Source organism: Pipistrellus kuhlii, unplaced genomic scaffold, assembly GCF_014108245.1.
Source record: "Pipistrellus kuhlii isolate mPipKuh1 unplaced genomic scaffold, mPipKuh1.p scaffold_m20_p_6, whole genome shotgun sequence".
NCBI classification, from domain to species: domain Eukaryota; kingdom Metazoa; phylum Chordata; class Mammalia; order Chiroptera; family Vespertilionidae; genus Pipistrellus; species Pipistrellus kuhlii.
Genome location: NW_023425562.1, coordinates 58,677,819 through 58,693,715, shown reverse-complemented (window position 1 = coordinate 58,693,715; position 15,897 = coordinate 58,677,819). Strand labels below are relative to the sequence as shown.

The window sequence follows — 15,897 nt, the reverse complement described above, 5'->3', positions numbered from 1 at the left end:
CAACCAGGGCCAACCCCTGACACCAACTGCAGTCCACCCGCAGTAAAAAGTAATATTTTTGTCCAGAAAAAAGAAATAGCTGGAGACTAGTTGGTGAAGGCAAGTGTTCTACGAAACAGCCCAAGCTCTGACCCCGCCCCCCATCCCCCAAGGTTATTGTATAGACTGGAAGGCTTTAGAGAAGGGATATGAGGTGGTCAGTTCTGTGTTTTGGGAAGATAACAAGAATGGCTTTGGGAGATAATTCTTGAGGCCAAGAGGCCAGAGAGAAGCTTTTTCAGCAATCCAAGGAAGAGCAAGTAAGAGTCTGGGGTAATGAATGCTGAGAGGAGAATTTCAGACACACTTCCTGGTTCCAGTTGGTCACAGGTGACAGATGGGTCATTGGGGCTGAGAAAGGCAGTCAAGGTCAGCTTCAAAGTTTTTGGTGGCAAAATGAGAAAAACCCAGCCCTAACCGGTTTGGCTCAGTGGATAAAGCATTGGCCTGAGGACTCAAGGGCCCCAGGTTTGATTCAGGTCAAGGGCATGTACCTTGGTTGCAGGCACATCCCCAGTAGGTGATGTGCAGGAGGCAGCTGATCGATGTTTCTCTTTCATTGATGTTTCTAACTCTACCTCTCCCTTGCTCTCTGTAAAAAATCAATAAAATATATATTAAAAAAAAAAAACTAGAAAAACCCAGATCAGAAACAAGTTTGTGGGAGGAGAATAATGAGCTGAGTAGCGGGGGTGGGGGTGGGGGTGGGGGGGTGTTTAATTGAAAATTCTAGGATACTATCCAGAGGAGGTTGTCTAGGTAACAATGGAAATGTGTATCTGGAAGTACAGAGAGATTGGGGAACCGTGTGGAGATGGCTGACCTTCAGAGGGGGTTTGAGGAGAGAGCAGGGGAAAAGATGGAAAGAAATGAGATAAGGAAAATTAAATCTTCTAGAGGTAAACGTGGGCAGTTCATACATCACTGACAGGAAAGTGGGGGAAATGTAGGAAGGACATGACAGTAAGCAAGACCAAGTGACGTCACTAAGAAAGAGTTTCAAGCAGGAGGGCGAAGTCAGTGGAATGTTACAGAGCCATCCATGAAGAAAAGGACCTTAAACAGGCAATTGGATTTGGCAGTGAGAAGGTCACTGTTGACGTCTGAGAAAGCAGGGAGACATGGAGATCAGGGGGAAGGAAGAGGCATGAAGGCCAACGGCTGGGAGCTGGGGCAGTGGAATTTTTTAGGACAGTTCTGGAAAGTCTCTAAAGCCTACAGAGGGAGAGGGAGACACTGAAGATGCAACAGTTCGCTCCCAACTTCTGTTCCAGAAGATGTCAACATCCCTGGCTGGGCAGAACACATAGTACTCAGAAAAAAAAAAAAAAAAAAAAAGGTTGGTGGGAAAACGCTCTTGCTATTTTAGCAGGAAGTGGGGATGTTATATGAATTTTTCTCTTTAAGGTGCCAGTTACAGAATCTTCATCTCTTCTACTTCCCACTTTCAATGGGGATCAAAACACCTGGCTTTCCAGTGTGTACTGAATTTCACAAGCCAACTGACATATTTTAATAATACATGTTTTTAGAGACCACACCTATATTATAAAATTTCCACAGTTGCTGGTTCTTTCCCCCTCCTCTCTCTCTCTCTCTCTCTCTCTCTCTCTCTCTCTCTCTCTCTCTCTCTCTCTCACACACACACACACACACACACACACACTGACATGTGTGGTACCTATCACATGGAGTCCCCCAGACTGTATGTAAACTGGTAGAAGACTCAGATGATAAAATCTGCTCCCCCCACGTGATATCAGCCACGGTCCACACTTGTTCAGCTCTCTCCAGAGTTGCCCGGGAACTAGTCAGTTATCATCGGAGTGTGATAGCAAGCAAGTTTCAAGATGGAAGTGCTAGGAGGGTGCTAATTGTTTTTGGGGGGCGGGGGCGGCGGTGTGCATTCAGAGGGTGGTGTTCCGCAGCGGCTCGCTCAGTGCGGTCCCCAGGCAGCCGCAGCCTCCGCGTCACCTGCGAACTCGGTCGGAAGCGCTAATCGCGGAGCCTCCCTGCAGACTTCCGGCCTCGCAGCCGGCGGGGCCGCGGTCCGCGCCCGGGGCAGCGCTCCAGGTGAGGCTGCGATGCGCGGAGGGTCCTGCATCGCCGGCCGCCCCGCAGCCCGTCCGCTAGGCGGGCCTCGCCCCCGGCATCCCCCCCGGGCCTTTTAGAACCGCGGCCGCTCGGGCTGCACCTCTACCCGCCGAATCAGAGCCGCCCGTGAGCACGATCGATCCCCGGGACTTTGGAGCCCGAGACCCCCTGGTCTTCACGATCCCGTGACGTCACGGAGAGCTCCCCGCCAGGAAGGAAAAAAAAAAAAAAACCTGCCGAAAAGGTGCAGAAAAGGTGCCATCGCCTTAAAACACCCTACCCGCTGAGCCCGATGCCCCGCCGCTGCCCGGCCAGCGTCTCCGCGCGCCGACCCAGCGCGGGGTGAGGAGGGGCGCCGGGCGGGAACACTCCGGGCGGGCGCCCCGCGTGCCAGGTGGGTCCCCGGGAGCAGGTGTGCGGGGAGGCCGGGCCGGGGCAGCGTCCCGGCAGCGGAGCGGGAGGAGAGGCCCCCGCGGGCGCGCGGAGGGAGGACCGGCGCGGGGCGGGAGGGGCGCCAGGCCCGGGATGCCGGGCGGCGGGCTTGGGGTGCGGGGGCGGCCTCTCCCGGGGGGCGCCGGCGGGCGGGCGGGGGGCAGGGGCGGGGAGGAGGTGGGCCCCGGCCGGCGCGGGGGCGGGCGGCTTGGCGGCTCCCCGCCCCCGGCCCGCCCCTCCGCGGCGCCATTTTGCAGCGGCTGCTGGTTGCGGGGACCAGAGGCGGCGGCGGGCACTGCGGCGGGAGGAGGCGCACGGCGACGGGAGCCCCGCGAGCTGCAGCCAGGTGAGCGCCGGCCGCCGCGCCCGGCCCGGCCCGCGGGCCGCGCCTGCCGGGCCCCGCCGGGCCGCGAGGTGCCCGCGGCGCCCACGAGGCCGGCCCGGCACGGCCCCCGCGCGCTGTCACCGGCCCCGCGGCGCGGCCTGCGCGCCCCCAGCCCGGCCGGCCGCCGAGGGGGGAGCCCGCGGATGTCCGGCCGCCTCCGCTCCCCGCCGGGCCCGCCGGACCCCGGGGCGCCGGCAGACCGCGGGAGCCGCAGCCACGGGCCCTCAGGCCGCGCCGCGGGGAGCCCGGTGCTGGGGTCCCCCCGGGGCTGGCCTGGCGCCGCCGCCGCCCGCCCCTCCCGGGTGCTCGGCCCCCGCGCCTGGGGTCGCCTTCCCCTCGCTCCGCCGCGGGAGGTGCGTGCGGGCACCGGCGCCCCTGCGGGGATCAGGGTCACCCAGGCGGGCGGCGGGGCGGCGGTGCCCCCTTTTCCATTTCTGCTCTCCTGTCTCCTTCCTACAAAGGCTGCGCCGAGGAATTTTAGAAGCAGCTGCTCCGACCCCGGGCCCTTCCCTCTGGCCTGTCCCACCCTGGGGTCGCGGGTTCCCCTTGTTGTTGCCACCATCACGCTGCAAAGAGAAACTGACATTTCTGAGGGTGACTCCTTCAGGGGTGCAGCATTTTCTCCTCCCTCGGACTTTCCGTGTCCCCCCGAATGGGGGTAGTAGCTGTCAGGAACTGGGCCTGCAGGCTGGGGGGTTGTAAGCCTGGCTGATGGGAAATGCTTGATGATCAGGGCAAAGGGTAAATGAGGGCAACTTGCAGGTGGAAGAAAGGCACTCACGGGGTTTCCGAGGCGTGAGCAGTAGCTGCTACTTTTACTCTGGGAGGCGGGAGGGAGGGGGAAGATGCGGTCCCTGCTGACATGGGAGTCATCCATGTGCGGAGAGAAGGCCGAGGATGTGGGACGGGGAGTCCCGAGACGGTCTGTTTTGAGCTGTCATTAGCTGGCCATGTGACCTCCTCCCTCCGCCAGTTTCTTCCTCTTGAAAGCCACACAGGCTAGAACCTGGGGCATCTGGAGCATTTAAATTACGCTTTTTGCATTTGAATGCTTGTTAGGCAGGTGGCCTCATCATTTCCCGTTGTCTATACAACAGCCTTCTCACTTTGTCCTCTCAGCCCCCGAAGGTGTTTGATTCTGGTGGTGAGAGAGGGCTGGGCAGGGTGAGGATAAACCCCGGACTCCACTGTGGGGCAGGGCGGAGTTCAGTGGGATTTGTGAAGGGCCTTTCATCTCAAAAAATTCTGTGCTGGGTTCTTGCAGCCTCTGTCGGGATCACTTGTGAACCTATCGCTAACTGGCCTCGTTCCACTCGTCCGAAATTTAATAGCTTTTGGGCACCGACCTCTTAAAAGGCCAGCAGTGGGCATGCCCAGGGTCAGCCCCTCATGGCACACCTGCTCGGTGAAAGGATGTGCCCATCACCTGTTTCACCCGACAGCCTGGGCATGAGCTCTCTGCGTTTTAGACTATTTCCTGTGCTAAAATGGCTTCTTTCTTTGAATACCAGGGCATTTTTCTTTTGGCTTCTTTGCTTGGAATGGGGAGTGATTTTTTTTTTTTCCTTTAAACTAGCTATTTCTTTTTTAAAAAAATAAATATATTTTATTGATTTTTTTACAGAGAGGAAGGGAGAGAGATAGAGAGCTAGAAATGTCGATGAGAGAGAAACATCGACCAGCTGCCTCTTGCTCACCCCCCACCAGAGATGTGCCCACAACCAATGTACATGCCCCTGACCGGAATCGAACCTGGGACCTTTCAGTCCGCAGACTGACGCTCTACCACTGAGCCAAACCGGTTTCTGCTAACCTAGCTATTTCAATAGCTTTTCATATTGACAGTCTTTTTTTTATTTCAGATGGTTCAATGGCAGTTTTGTTTTCTGACTGTGACCCAGGTAATTGCCTGAGAGTTAATGTCTATTAAGTTGATTCAAAGAAGCTCATGGAAGTCCCTGGCTGGAATAGACTGAAGCGGGTTTTGACAGGATTTATGCTACACTCCCTGTGCTGCTGATGTAGCAAAGGCTAGTGGACTTAGCATTGTTACCAGAAGGAGAACCTGGCCCTGAGTGGGTCTTGCCTCTGGCCAGGAGCATGTGGTTTCTTGACTTCATGCAGGAAAGATTTCACAACACAAGACCAGGTGATTTTTAGAGGATGTTTGTTAAAGCTGGAGACTGACACAAGGAAGGGCCTAGGACAGAAGAAGCAATAGGAGAGAGACTAGGCAGGGAAACGAGCCCAAGTTGGCTTATTTTGGCTAAGAACTCAGAAAAAAAGGGGCCTTGGGCACAGGGGGTTAGCTGCTGCTGCTGCCTATTGCTCCCTGGTTGCAAGCCGCAATGGGGTCCCTTAGAGTTTAGGAGATGCATGCTTGTGGGGGGAGGGGAGAGAAAGGCTCCCGCATGCTCCTGGAAGGAAGAGTGAGCCTTAGGGCCTTCCCTTGGGATCTTCGTTTTGAGGTTTTTGTTTTAAATATATATATATATATTTTATTGATTACAGAGGGGAAGGAAGAGGGAGAGAGATAGAAACATCAATGATGAGAGAATCATTGATGGACTACCTCCAGCATGCCCCACACTGGAGATCAAGCCAGCAATTCAGGCACGTGCCCAGACAGGGAATCAAACCGTGACCTCCAGGTTCATAGGGTGATGCTCAGCCAGTGCACCACACTGGCCTGGCCATTATGAGGGTGTTTAAAGACTGGGTATTTAGGGGAGGTATTAGGGGAGGATATATAATAAATAGAATGTCAGTTTTATGCTGATGTGGCAAAATGAGATTTATTCCCTTAACTTCTCCCGTCCTCCTAGCTCTGCTTATCTATCCCCGGAGTAGGGTGATTTAAGCTATTTACTCTCTGGTTGTGGAGAGGTGGAAACCTTTTAAGTGTCCTTTGTTACAGAAGAAAGGTTTTTGGATTTACTACCCTGTTTCCCCGAAAATAAGACAGTGTCTTATATTAATTTTTGCTCCCAAAAATGCGCTAGGTCTTATTTTCAGGGGATGTCTTATTTTTCTATGAAGAAGAATACGGTACACATTTATTGTTAAATGAAAATAAAGGAAATTTATTACCTGTATATGGTACGGTAGTATGATAGTTGTCAACACAAACCAGACAAACTGTGAATCCTACAGTATCAAGAATTTACTCATTTATTCAATGACAATCATGTCATCATCTTCTGGAACATCATCATAACAATCCAATTCCTGAATTTCCTGGTGAATTTCTTGTGACTCCATTTCTTTCAGAATCAGTGGACCAAATCTCTCATGTTTAGCCTAGGGAGGGGCCTTATTTTCGGGGGGATACCTTATATTTCACTCAGAAGGAAACCTGTAAGTGGGTCTTATTTTCGGAGGATGTCTTATTTTCGGGGAAACATGGTAGATGGCTGTAAACTGCTTGGCCATTTAACTATCAGCCTTAGTTTCCCTGTTCCCACTTGTCTTGGCTTATCAGCCTGGCTCAGCATTGCAGAAATGAATTAGGGGCCCAGGAGTGAGCCCATGTGTAAGGAGTAAGCTCCATCAATTCATGCACTAATTTGGTGCCAGGTGCTGTTGATTGAATCATTGTTGATAAAATTCAATCTTTTGCCCTCAAGGAACCTAAGGTCTAGCTTGTTGGATTTTGGAAATCCTGAGTTGGCTATTGTCATCTTCTTCAGGATCTCTAAAGACAAACCCGAGGTCCAGTTAGGGACTGATTCCTGGCACCACTGGTATCTTAAGGAATTTTCCCCTTTTGCTTAAGGGAATTAAAAGTCAGCAGTTAAAATTTGCAGTTATATAGTGCTTTTACGTGTAAACGAAAGCTTTTTTAAAAAGTAGGAAGGGTGGGGGTAAGGGAGAGAGATCAACCAAAGGACTTGTGTGCATGCATATGGGCCTAGCCAGTGGCCATGGACAACAGGGGGGCGGGGGCATATGTGGGGAGGGATTTGGGATGGGAATGGGGAGATGAGGACAATTATGTGATACCATAATCAATAAAAATTTTAAAAAAGTATTTAAAAAAGAATTCTCTTAGGCTTTAAAAATTTAAACATTTTACAGTTGTCCCATGACCTGTTTCCAGGCCTCGCTTATAAAGCTCCCAACACGCTAATCTCAAAGCCGGATAACCTCATTAATTCATTTTCGCTCCCTGCTCTCGCTCAGAGGGCCCCCGTGTCTGGGCTTCCTTTTATCCATTTGCTAGGGAACATTGCTGCTCCAGGTGAAGCTGTGCATTACTGCCACGGGCTTTCTACAAGCGCTTTGCGTGCTCATGGCACTCCATTCTCGCCCTGGCTTTGCTCTTTGTAGTTTGTTATTTATCATAGGTTCTAGATTGTGGGCTCTCCAATAATTGAGGTCTGCTTGCAGCTTTTACTTCTCATGGGCCTTTCACACGTTTAATGCATTTATGGAGAGGCTGCTGTGTGACTGGCACTCTGGACGCTGCATGGAGATTCCCTGCCCGCGTGGAGCTCACACGCTGGTGGGGAGGCAGACAGGGGAGACTTTGTGCTCTGAAATAGAATCTGTCCGCGTTGGGGGTGTTGAGGATTGGGGTGGGAGCTGAACTTTTAGGAAGGGTAGACCTCGAAGGCCTGAGACATCCTTGAGTGAAAATGTGGGGGAAGTGCGTCAGAGCGGGAGGAAGAGCATACCCAGTGAGGAAGACCGCAAATACAAAGGCCCTGCGGCAGGAGGAAGACAGTATTTAGTTTTGAGGACAGAGAGACAATGGGAGTTGGATCACGTGGAACGTGGCAGAGGCCTGCAGCTTTTACTTTGGAAGGGAAGTGGGGGCCGTTAGAGAGTTTTGAGTAGAGGAGCGACGTGGACTGACTTGGCTTTGAACAGGACAGGCTGATGGTCGCTGTGTAAGACTAGACTGCACACAGGGAGGGAAGGGCACTGGGTTCAGCCACCTCGGTACTTGAGTTCTGGCTAGGAAATAGTTGATAGCCAAGACCCAAACTGTAGGAGAACATTTATTTGGTAAATCACAGAGGTAGAAGAAGTAATTGCTAAAAGAAATGGACTTAGGATCTGAGTTATTGAGGTAAAGGAAGCGCCCTTAGAGCTTGGGAGTGAAGAAGCTAATGGTAGCTTGCCTGAGGCAGGGAAGGGGAGGGAAAAGGGACGAGCATGCATCTGTGAGGGAGAGCCCTCCTGGTCTTCCTACCTAAGGCTTAGAGGGGGGAAGATTTTAGAGGCGGTCCCAGGGGAAGATCTCAATAGAATATTCAGCAGTTTTCCAGGTGTGTCCTTTCTGGTGCGTCATCCCCATGGATTGGTCGGCTGTTGCCAGGACAGTCATTACTCAGTGCATCTGGTTCTGATGTCAGCCCTGAGTGTTTTTTTAGTTGCTTATCTGGTCCTGCAGCTGAAATGCAACAGATGCATGGATGTAATCTCTAATCTTTAGGGAGCAAAGGTTGGGGGTCTGGGAGGCTCTGGTACAATTGATTTCTAGGCACCTGGGGCTTTCCATCCTGCCTTCCTTATCTGCCCTTCCTCCTGGCTCTGCTCACGTCCAATTGCGTGCAACACAGCTACTGCTGGCCTGAGGGTGGTGAGTCAGGTCTGGGAGATTGGAGATTGGGGATAGGAGGTAGTGAGAAGTAATCTGTTTCTGATGTGGGTCTGAGGAGATTGCTGATGGACCAGATGTGGGGGGTGAGAAGGACAGTTGACGCAACCAAAGTTTCTTACCTGTGTACCCAGAACCATTAATGGCTACTCAAAGTAGCCATTAACTCAGATGCTCATGGAGCAGATTCATTCATTCATTCATTTCAGGGAGGGAGGGAAAAAGGAAGGGAGAGACACCAATTTGCTGTTCCACCCACTTAAGCATTCATTGATTGATTTTTGTATGTGTCCTGACGGGATTGAACCCATAACGGTGGTATGTATATTGGGACGATGCTCTAAGCTACCTGGCCAGGGCCTTGGAGCAGTGTTAGGGCATGTAAATTGTCATGCCAATCTGTCATACCCCAAAACAAGTGGTAAAAGAGATGGCAGATGTGTTGGGGAGGTCCTTTTCCATGGAAATGTAAGTCTTCTTGGGAAGGTCTTATTGTATTTTGTCTTAATTTTTGCTCCTGACCCTAGGTAATTCCTTGACTTTAGGTTTAAGTGTGGCCTCTAAGTCCCTCTATAAAAATTGACTCCATAGAGAGTTCTTTCTACTCATTTACTCTTTAACCATTTCTTGTACTATTTAGTGGTGTTCCGTGTTATGCAGGCCTAGAATCTAAAGATGGCAGAAAAAAACCCAAAAATCTGGATTTATCAAAAATGACCCTTGACAAGTCCCTAAATCCCAGGAAGTGTGGTAGACATGGTTTGCATATATATACTCTATAAAGAAATAGCTAAGTATTCAGGTTTAATGAATGCAGTAATAAACTGTATAATTTCAGAGGATCCTAATTAGGACTTAAATCAAGTGTTCTCACCGCCATGAGCATTTCAGAGATAGTGACGGTCTCTTCCTATTTGCCATCATTTTGACTCAAAATTTTCCTTATTCATTGTTTTCTCTCTGCAGTCTCAGGGAGTTCTTCAGTTTCCCCCATCAGTGGGGAAGGACCTCCTGGCTGCCCAAGCCTTGGCTTTCTCTGGTCAGCGGTCAGGAAAGCCTTCTTCATTCCTGGGCTCTTTCCAGCGAGTCTCCCAGAGCAGCTGATCCCTCCGGCTCTCTTGTTTCAGTTGTCCTGGGGCATCTCAGTAGGGCTGGTAGAGGCTCATCCAACAAGAAGGCCACCTCTCTCATGTATGTGAATCTTACAGAGTCGAATCTCTACATCTTAGTTGAACATGAGAGCAGTTGAAAAGATGCACTTTTCCTTCCTTGCAATAGAGGGGACCTAAGAAAGACTAGACAACCCTATACGATAGGGCTGATGCAGTCATGATGGTGCCAGTGGGTATCAGCTATGTCCTGGGCACTTGAGGTCATCATTGTTTTTGTCCTAACTGTTGGCAGGCAAGGTGAGGAGGTTCCGGTCTGCATTTTATCAGGGAAGGAACACAGCTTGGGTAACTTCTCTAAGTTAACTCCTGGGTCTTGAATTCTGATCTTAATGCTCCAATAATCCACGGGGCCCTCAGTGATAGAATGCTAGTCCCAGGTCTTTTCAGGGTTTTTAAATTCTGGTTGGCATAGACGAGGGCAGAGAAGCTAGCATTAATTAGGTGGGTGCCGGGTGCTCTGCCGGCACTTGCTGTGTCACTGAAGTTGTTTAATCACAGCAGCTCTGTGGAGTAGTTACTGTTCCCCTTTGATAGCTGAGGATGCTGAGGTTCATTGAGACAGCATAAAGAAAACAAATTTGCCCAAGGTTATAGTGCTGCCAAGTAGCAGAGCCAGAATTTGACTCCAGGCTGATCTGATTGTCAAGCTCCAAGTTAGATTTTAATCATGCTGTCTGTGCCTTTATGTTCCAGGATGCTTTTCTTTTTTAAAAAATAATTCTTGCCCTAACCTGTTCGGCTCAGTGGATAGAGCGTCGGTCTGCGGACTGAAAGGTCCCAGGTTCGATTCCCGTCAAGGGCATGTACCTTGGTTGCGGGCACATCCCCGGTAGGGGGTGTGCAGGAGGCAGCTGATTGATGTTTTTCTCTCATCGATGTTTCTAACCCTCTCTCCTTTCCTCTCTGTAAAAAACCAATAAAATGTATTAAAAAATAAAAAAATAATTGTTGAAAATATTACATATATTTCCCTCCTTCCTCCCCCCCAACAATGCTTTTCAAGAACTTGGGTCTGAAGGTAGAGATGGGCTGGCTGGGGAGGGAACAGCATGAGCAGAGGTGGAGAGGCATGTGAGCGGGGTTGACTGTGTCAGGATGCTTGGAGGGAGGCTGAGGATGTGGTGAGTGGAAAGGGTGTACAGAGCATAGAGTTCCTCTGACACTATATTGTGGGGCTTGAATTTTGTCTGGAAGGCCCCGGAAAGCTTTCTTGAGGGGCGTGTGACCGGTTAAGAGGTGGGTTGTAGAAAACTCTTCGGGACAGCTTGGAGGGTTCATTGGGAGGAGACTGAGGACCCTTCTCTCCTTCTCCGGTCTTCCTCTTATCCCATCTGTCCTTCATTCCTGGCCACAGTGTTTGCCTCTTTGCACCCTGGCTTGAGTCCTTTGTTCCTCCATTTATTGGGTCGGCAAGTAAGTAATTGCGGATTTTTAAAAGAAAATCAAAGACAATTTTTTCATGGAACTAAATAACTTTATTCTGTAATGTATTGCCCATTTTGATCAATGACCTTTTGCCATCTTTCAGGCAGCATCATAATCCCACGTTCAAAAAACTTCTGGTTTTTATTAGCAAAAAACTGAATCAGGTACGATTTGACATCATCATCATTATTGAAATTTTTACCATTCAAGGAGTTTTGTAAAGATCGAAACAAAAAGTAATCAGATGGTGCAAGGTCAGGACTATATGGTGGATGTGGCAAAACATCCCAACCAAGCTCCATTAATTTTTGCCGAGTGACCAAAGATGTGTGTGGCCTTGCATTGTCATGATGGAATACAACACCTTTTCGATTTGTCAATTTGGGCCGCTTTTCTTCAACTGCATTGTTTAATTTCATTAGTTGTTCAATGTAGACATCAGAATTGATCGTTCGGTTGGGTGGTAAGAGTTCAAAGTAGACAATTCCTTTGTAATCCCACCAAACTGATAACAAAACCTTCCTTTGATGAATATCAGCTTTTGATGTTGTTTGAGTTGGTTCACCTGGCCTGCTCCACGATCTTTTCCGCTTGATATTGTTGTAAACAACCCATTTTTCATCGCCAGTTATCAGTCGTTTTAAAAATGGATCATTTTCATTACGTTTCTTTAGCAAATCGCAGCTGCTAATGCGTTGCGTTAACTGTGATTCTTTCAGTTCGTGAGGAACCCATGTATCGAGTTTTTGAACATAGCCAAGTTGTTTTAAGTGATTTTCAATGCATGTATGTGATACATGAAGCTTCTCTGCAATCTCACGTGTTGTACTGTGACAGTCCGAATTGATTATTGCTTTGATTAGGGCGTCATCAACTTCAACTGGACAACCAGAGCGTTTTTCATCTTTGAGTGAAAAATCACCAGAACGAAATTTGGCAAACCAATTTTGACACTGCCGTTCTTTTAAGGCTTCGTCACCATAAACAGCACATAACTTTTTATGAGCTTGCGATGCGTTTTTCCCTTTGTGGAAATAAAAAATCAAAATATGACGAAAATGTTCCTTTTGATTTTCCATTTTTCAACGAATGCCAAACGAAAACTACAAAACAGATCAAAAAACTTTTTTTACTGATTAACAGCTGAATAGCCAACTATCAAATAACAAAATGTGTTTTACATTTTTACTACGTCTGCAAACCTAAAAATTCAACTGAAGCCATATATGTGTGAAACCCGCAATTACTTACTTGCCGACCCAATAGTTCCCCGATCTGTTCCTGGAAGAACCTTCCGCAGCCTTCCTCCCCAACGCGGTCACTTCGTTCACATTGGTCCTTCTTTGAGGTGGCTTTTCCTTGGTCAAGCAAACAACCACACGCCTGCTTTAATCCAGCCTGCCTCAACTTTTTCATTCGGGACTGTCACTTCACAGGGAGAGGTCTTGGCATTACAACTCCTAGGCTGATCTCTCCATTTCTGATGGAAAGCACCGCTGGAAACTGGATTTCTCATGCATTCCCCTGCAGCTGGGGCTTTAGCCTCAAATGTGGTTTGTCTTTGTTCTCTCTGCAATGCTGGCTCAAATCCTTTTCTCTCTCCAAAGGCAAATCACCTGGCAGGGGGTATAACCTCTTCCTGGTTTAACAAGATGGATCTCAAAGGAGTTTCTTATTCAGAAGGTTTGGGAGGGGCTTGGTAATTTGCATTTCTAACTGTTCCTAGGTGATGCGGATGCTGCTGGTGAGAAAACGCCCAGTGTCTGTTTTTGTAAATCGGGTTTTATTGGAACACAACCACGCCCATTCAAGAGACCATTTGACCTGCCAGCCTAAAGTATTTGCTATTTGGCCTTTTATATAGAAAAATCTTGCTGTCAGGACACGGGGTTCAGTGGTTGAGCGTTGACCTACGAATCAGGAGGTCACGGTTTGATTCCCGGTCAGGGCACACGCCTGGATTTCAGGCTCAATACCCAGTGTGGAGTGTGCAAGAGGCAACCAATCAATGATTCTCTCTTATTGATGTTTCTGTCTCTCTTCCCCTCCCTCTCTGAAATCAGTACAAATATATTTTGAAAAATTTTCAGTTTTTGGTTACAAGGTGCAGATATTCTATGCTTTGAATTCAAATCTGTCATTTTTTTCCCCCCATGCCCTATCGACCCCAAGATTTTATAAATATTCACCTATATATTGTTTACTTTTTAAAAAAAATCTTCATCTGAGGTCTTGTTGGGTTGGGGGGAGAGGGAGAGAGAGAGAAAAAGAAACATTCCTAAATGGGGATCAAACCCTCAATTCGGGCATGCTCCCTGACCAGGAATTGAACCATGACCTCCTGGTTCATAAGTTGATGCTCAACCACTGTGCCATGACAGCTGGGTAGTTTAAAAAAAAAAAATGGCTACAATCAATCTATTTGTATATGAAGTAAGGATTATACTTCTACATTTATTCTATCACCATTTATTCATTGTCACCCTTTCCTTACTAACTTAAAATAGCACCATAATCATGTGTTAAATCTTTAGATCTGTCATGGGACTTACTGTTTTATTTCATTTACCTGCCTATTCCTTTGCACGACCTTGCAATTTTTGTCATTATAATCACTTTGTAGTAGGCTTTACTCTCTATCTCACAGTGTCTGTGCTCAATTCCCTCTTCCCCTCAGTATTTTTCAGTTTAAGGTTTCAAAATAACTTAATGGGTAATTTCATTAAATGTTTAAGTTCTTTTGGGGAGACTTATCTTTATAATATTATTTGGTCACAAACAAATCTTTTGATTTATGCAGTTTTTTTTTTTTTTTTTTTAAATCCTCACTTGAGTATATGCTTTTATTGATTTTAGCAAGAGAGGGAGAGCGGGAAAGAGGGAGAAACAGATGGTTTGTCTGGTATGCATGCTGATTTGGCCCCAATTGGGGATTGAACTTGCAACCTAGGTTATGTGCTCCGATCACGAATCGAACCCACAACCCTTCAGTGCATGGGACAATGCTCTAACCAACAGGGTTCCAATCAACTGAGCCACACCAGCCAGGGCTATCCAGGTCTGTTATATCTGTTATTTTTCTAGATTCCTCCCCCCTAATATGTGATATACAGGTTACTTGTTTATTGCTCTTTATTTAAAAACGTTTCCCATTTAGCATGAAATGATTTCCCTTTGCTCTTCCCTTCCTGCCACATTATCTGTTTTCTAACTGTATAATTCAGAGTAGTTGTGCTAGCAAAATCTGCGTCCTTATAAGATAAAAATTTATTTCTTGCTCACATTTTTCCAGGTGGTTCCTCCCCACTAAGTGATGAGTTGGGAAACTAGGCTCTTTCCATCTTATAACACAACTGTGGCCTCTAAGTTTGCCGTGGAATTTTATGCACGGATGTTTTTGTGGGCCACGCTTTGAAGTAGTGGTATTTGCCCCCGTCTGCTGGCCCCATCCAAGGGAAATGGAGTTATTTTGTGCGTCCATGAGGAAAGTGAAATAGCACTGTCTGCTGTGCCACCTAACTAAACCCTGTTGATTCTCTTGCGTTTCTTAGTAACCATAATAGCTGCAGGTAATCTCTTTGTTTTGTTTTTCTTATACATTTCTTACCATTTCAGAGTACCTACAGAACGGTTTTAAATGTGACAGTCCACTTTTTTGGAATACCATATTGTATATAATCTTTAATGATATTGAAGGAAGTACCCTATTTTCAATATCCTTTTCACTAACTTACAGGATTATACATGGTGTTTTTGAATGAACGAAGTTTGTCACCTTGATATCGACCTTGGTGTTTTGTATACCACAGACATTTTTGGTAGTGTCTGTTCCTGTTATTGTGGTAATTTTCCAAATAAGTCCAGTTTCCCCGCCGGTTTTAGGATGACCTCAAATGTCTTGCCAGGAAGAATTATATGAGTTATAGCTTTCCTTTGGGTTCATCCCAAGGGCTTCTATTTTCCAGCCACGCTGTCATCTTTTGTGACCGGGATTCTGACCCACAGTCTTTTAAAAGTGTTCTTTCCCTCAGAAGTTTTGTAGGTTATTTTTTCTCCTTTATTCTTTTATTCCTGTGAAGATAGACTGAACATGCCAGCAATACCGATTTTGCCCTTTCTGTTCAAGTCCTCCTTTTTACACCTGCTTCCCGACACCCAGTGTGAGCTCGGGCCCTGCATGTCCCCATTTCTTCTTCTTCTTTTTTTTTTTTATTAATATATTTTATTGATTTTTACAGAGAGGAAAGGAGAGGGATAGAGAGTCAGAAATGGATCAGCTGCCTCCTGCACACACCCTACTGGAGATGTGCCCGCAACCAAGGTACATGCCACTGACCATAACCGAACCTGGAACCCTTCAGTCCACAGGCTGACGCTCTATCCTCTGAGCCAAACCGGATAGGGCTGTGTCCCCATTTTGAATGATTGTTGCAAAGGGTGGTGTTTGCACCCTCATCTCCTGAGTTCCCAGTGGACCTGCTCTAGATGGTACCAGCAGGGCCCTGAATGGGGGGAGCAGGAAGTTCTTCTTTCCCTTGGGGAGTCGCATTGGGTAGGGAATTTCATTACTTCAATGAACAACAACAACAACAAAAACACACACAAACAGACATGGGGTTCAATTTACTTTTTCTAGTGTTTAGTTTAGTGCTTAGGGTAATGCTCCAGAGTAGCTTCAACTCTTCCCATTTCTGTTTTCAACTCTGAGCCCTTGTACTTACTATTTTGTTTCCTGAATAGGTGTT

General features: G+C 47.7%; 1 protein-coding gene across 2 annotated transcripts in view; it reads left to right on the top strand.

The window, feature by feature from the left end:
- Nucleotides 1–2,782: 2,782 nt before the first annotated feature.
- SLC23A2 (solute carrier family 23 member 2) overlaps nucleotides 2,783–15,897 on the top strand; it is a 123,121-nt gene continuing 110,006 nt past the window's right edge. Inside the window, exon 1 of one of the 2 annotated variants that reach the window (XM_036417637.2) lies at nucleotides 2,783–2,911. The gene's annotated coding sequence lies outside the window, so the exon portion shown is untranslated. The remainder of the gene's footprint in view (nucleotides 2,912–15,897) is intronic. The other variant, XM_036417639.2, reaches the window with a different exon arrangement.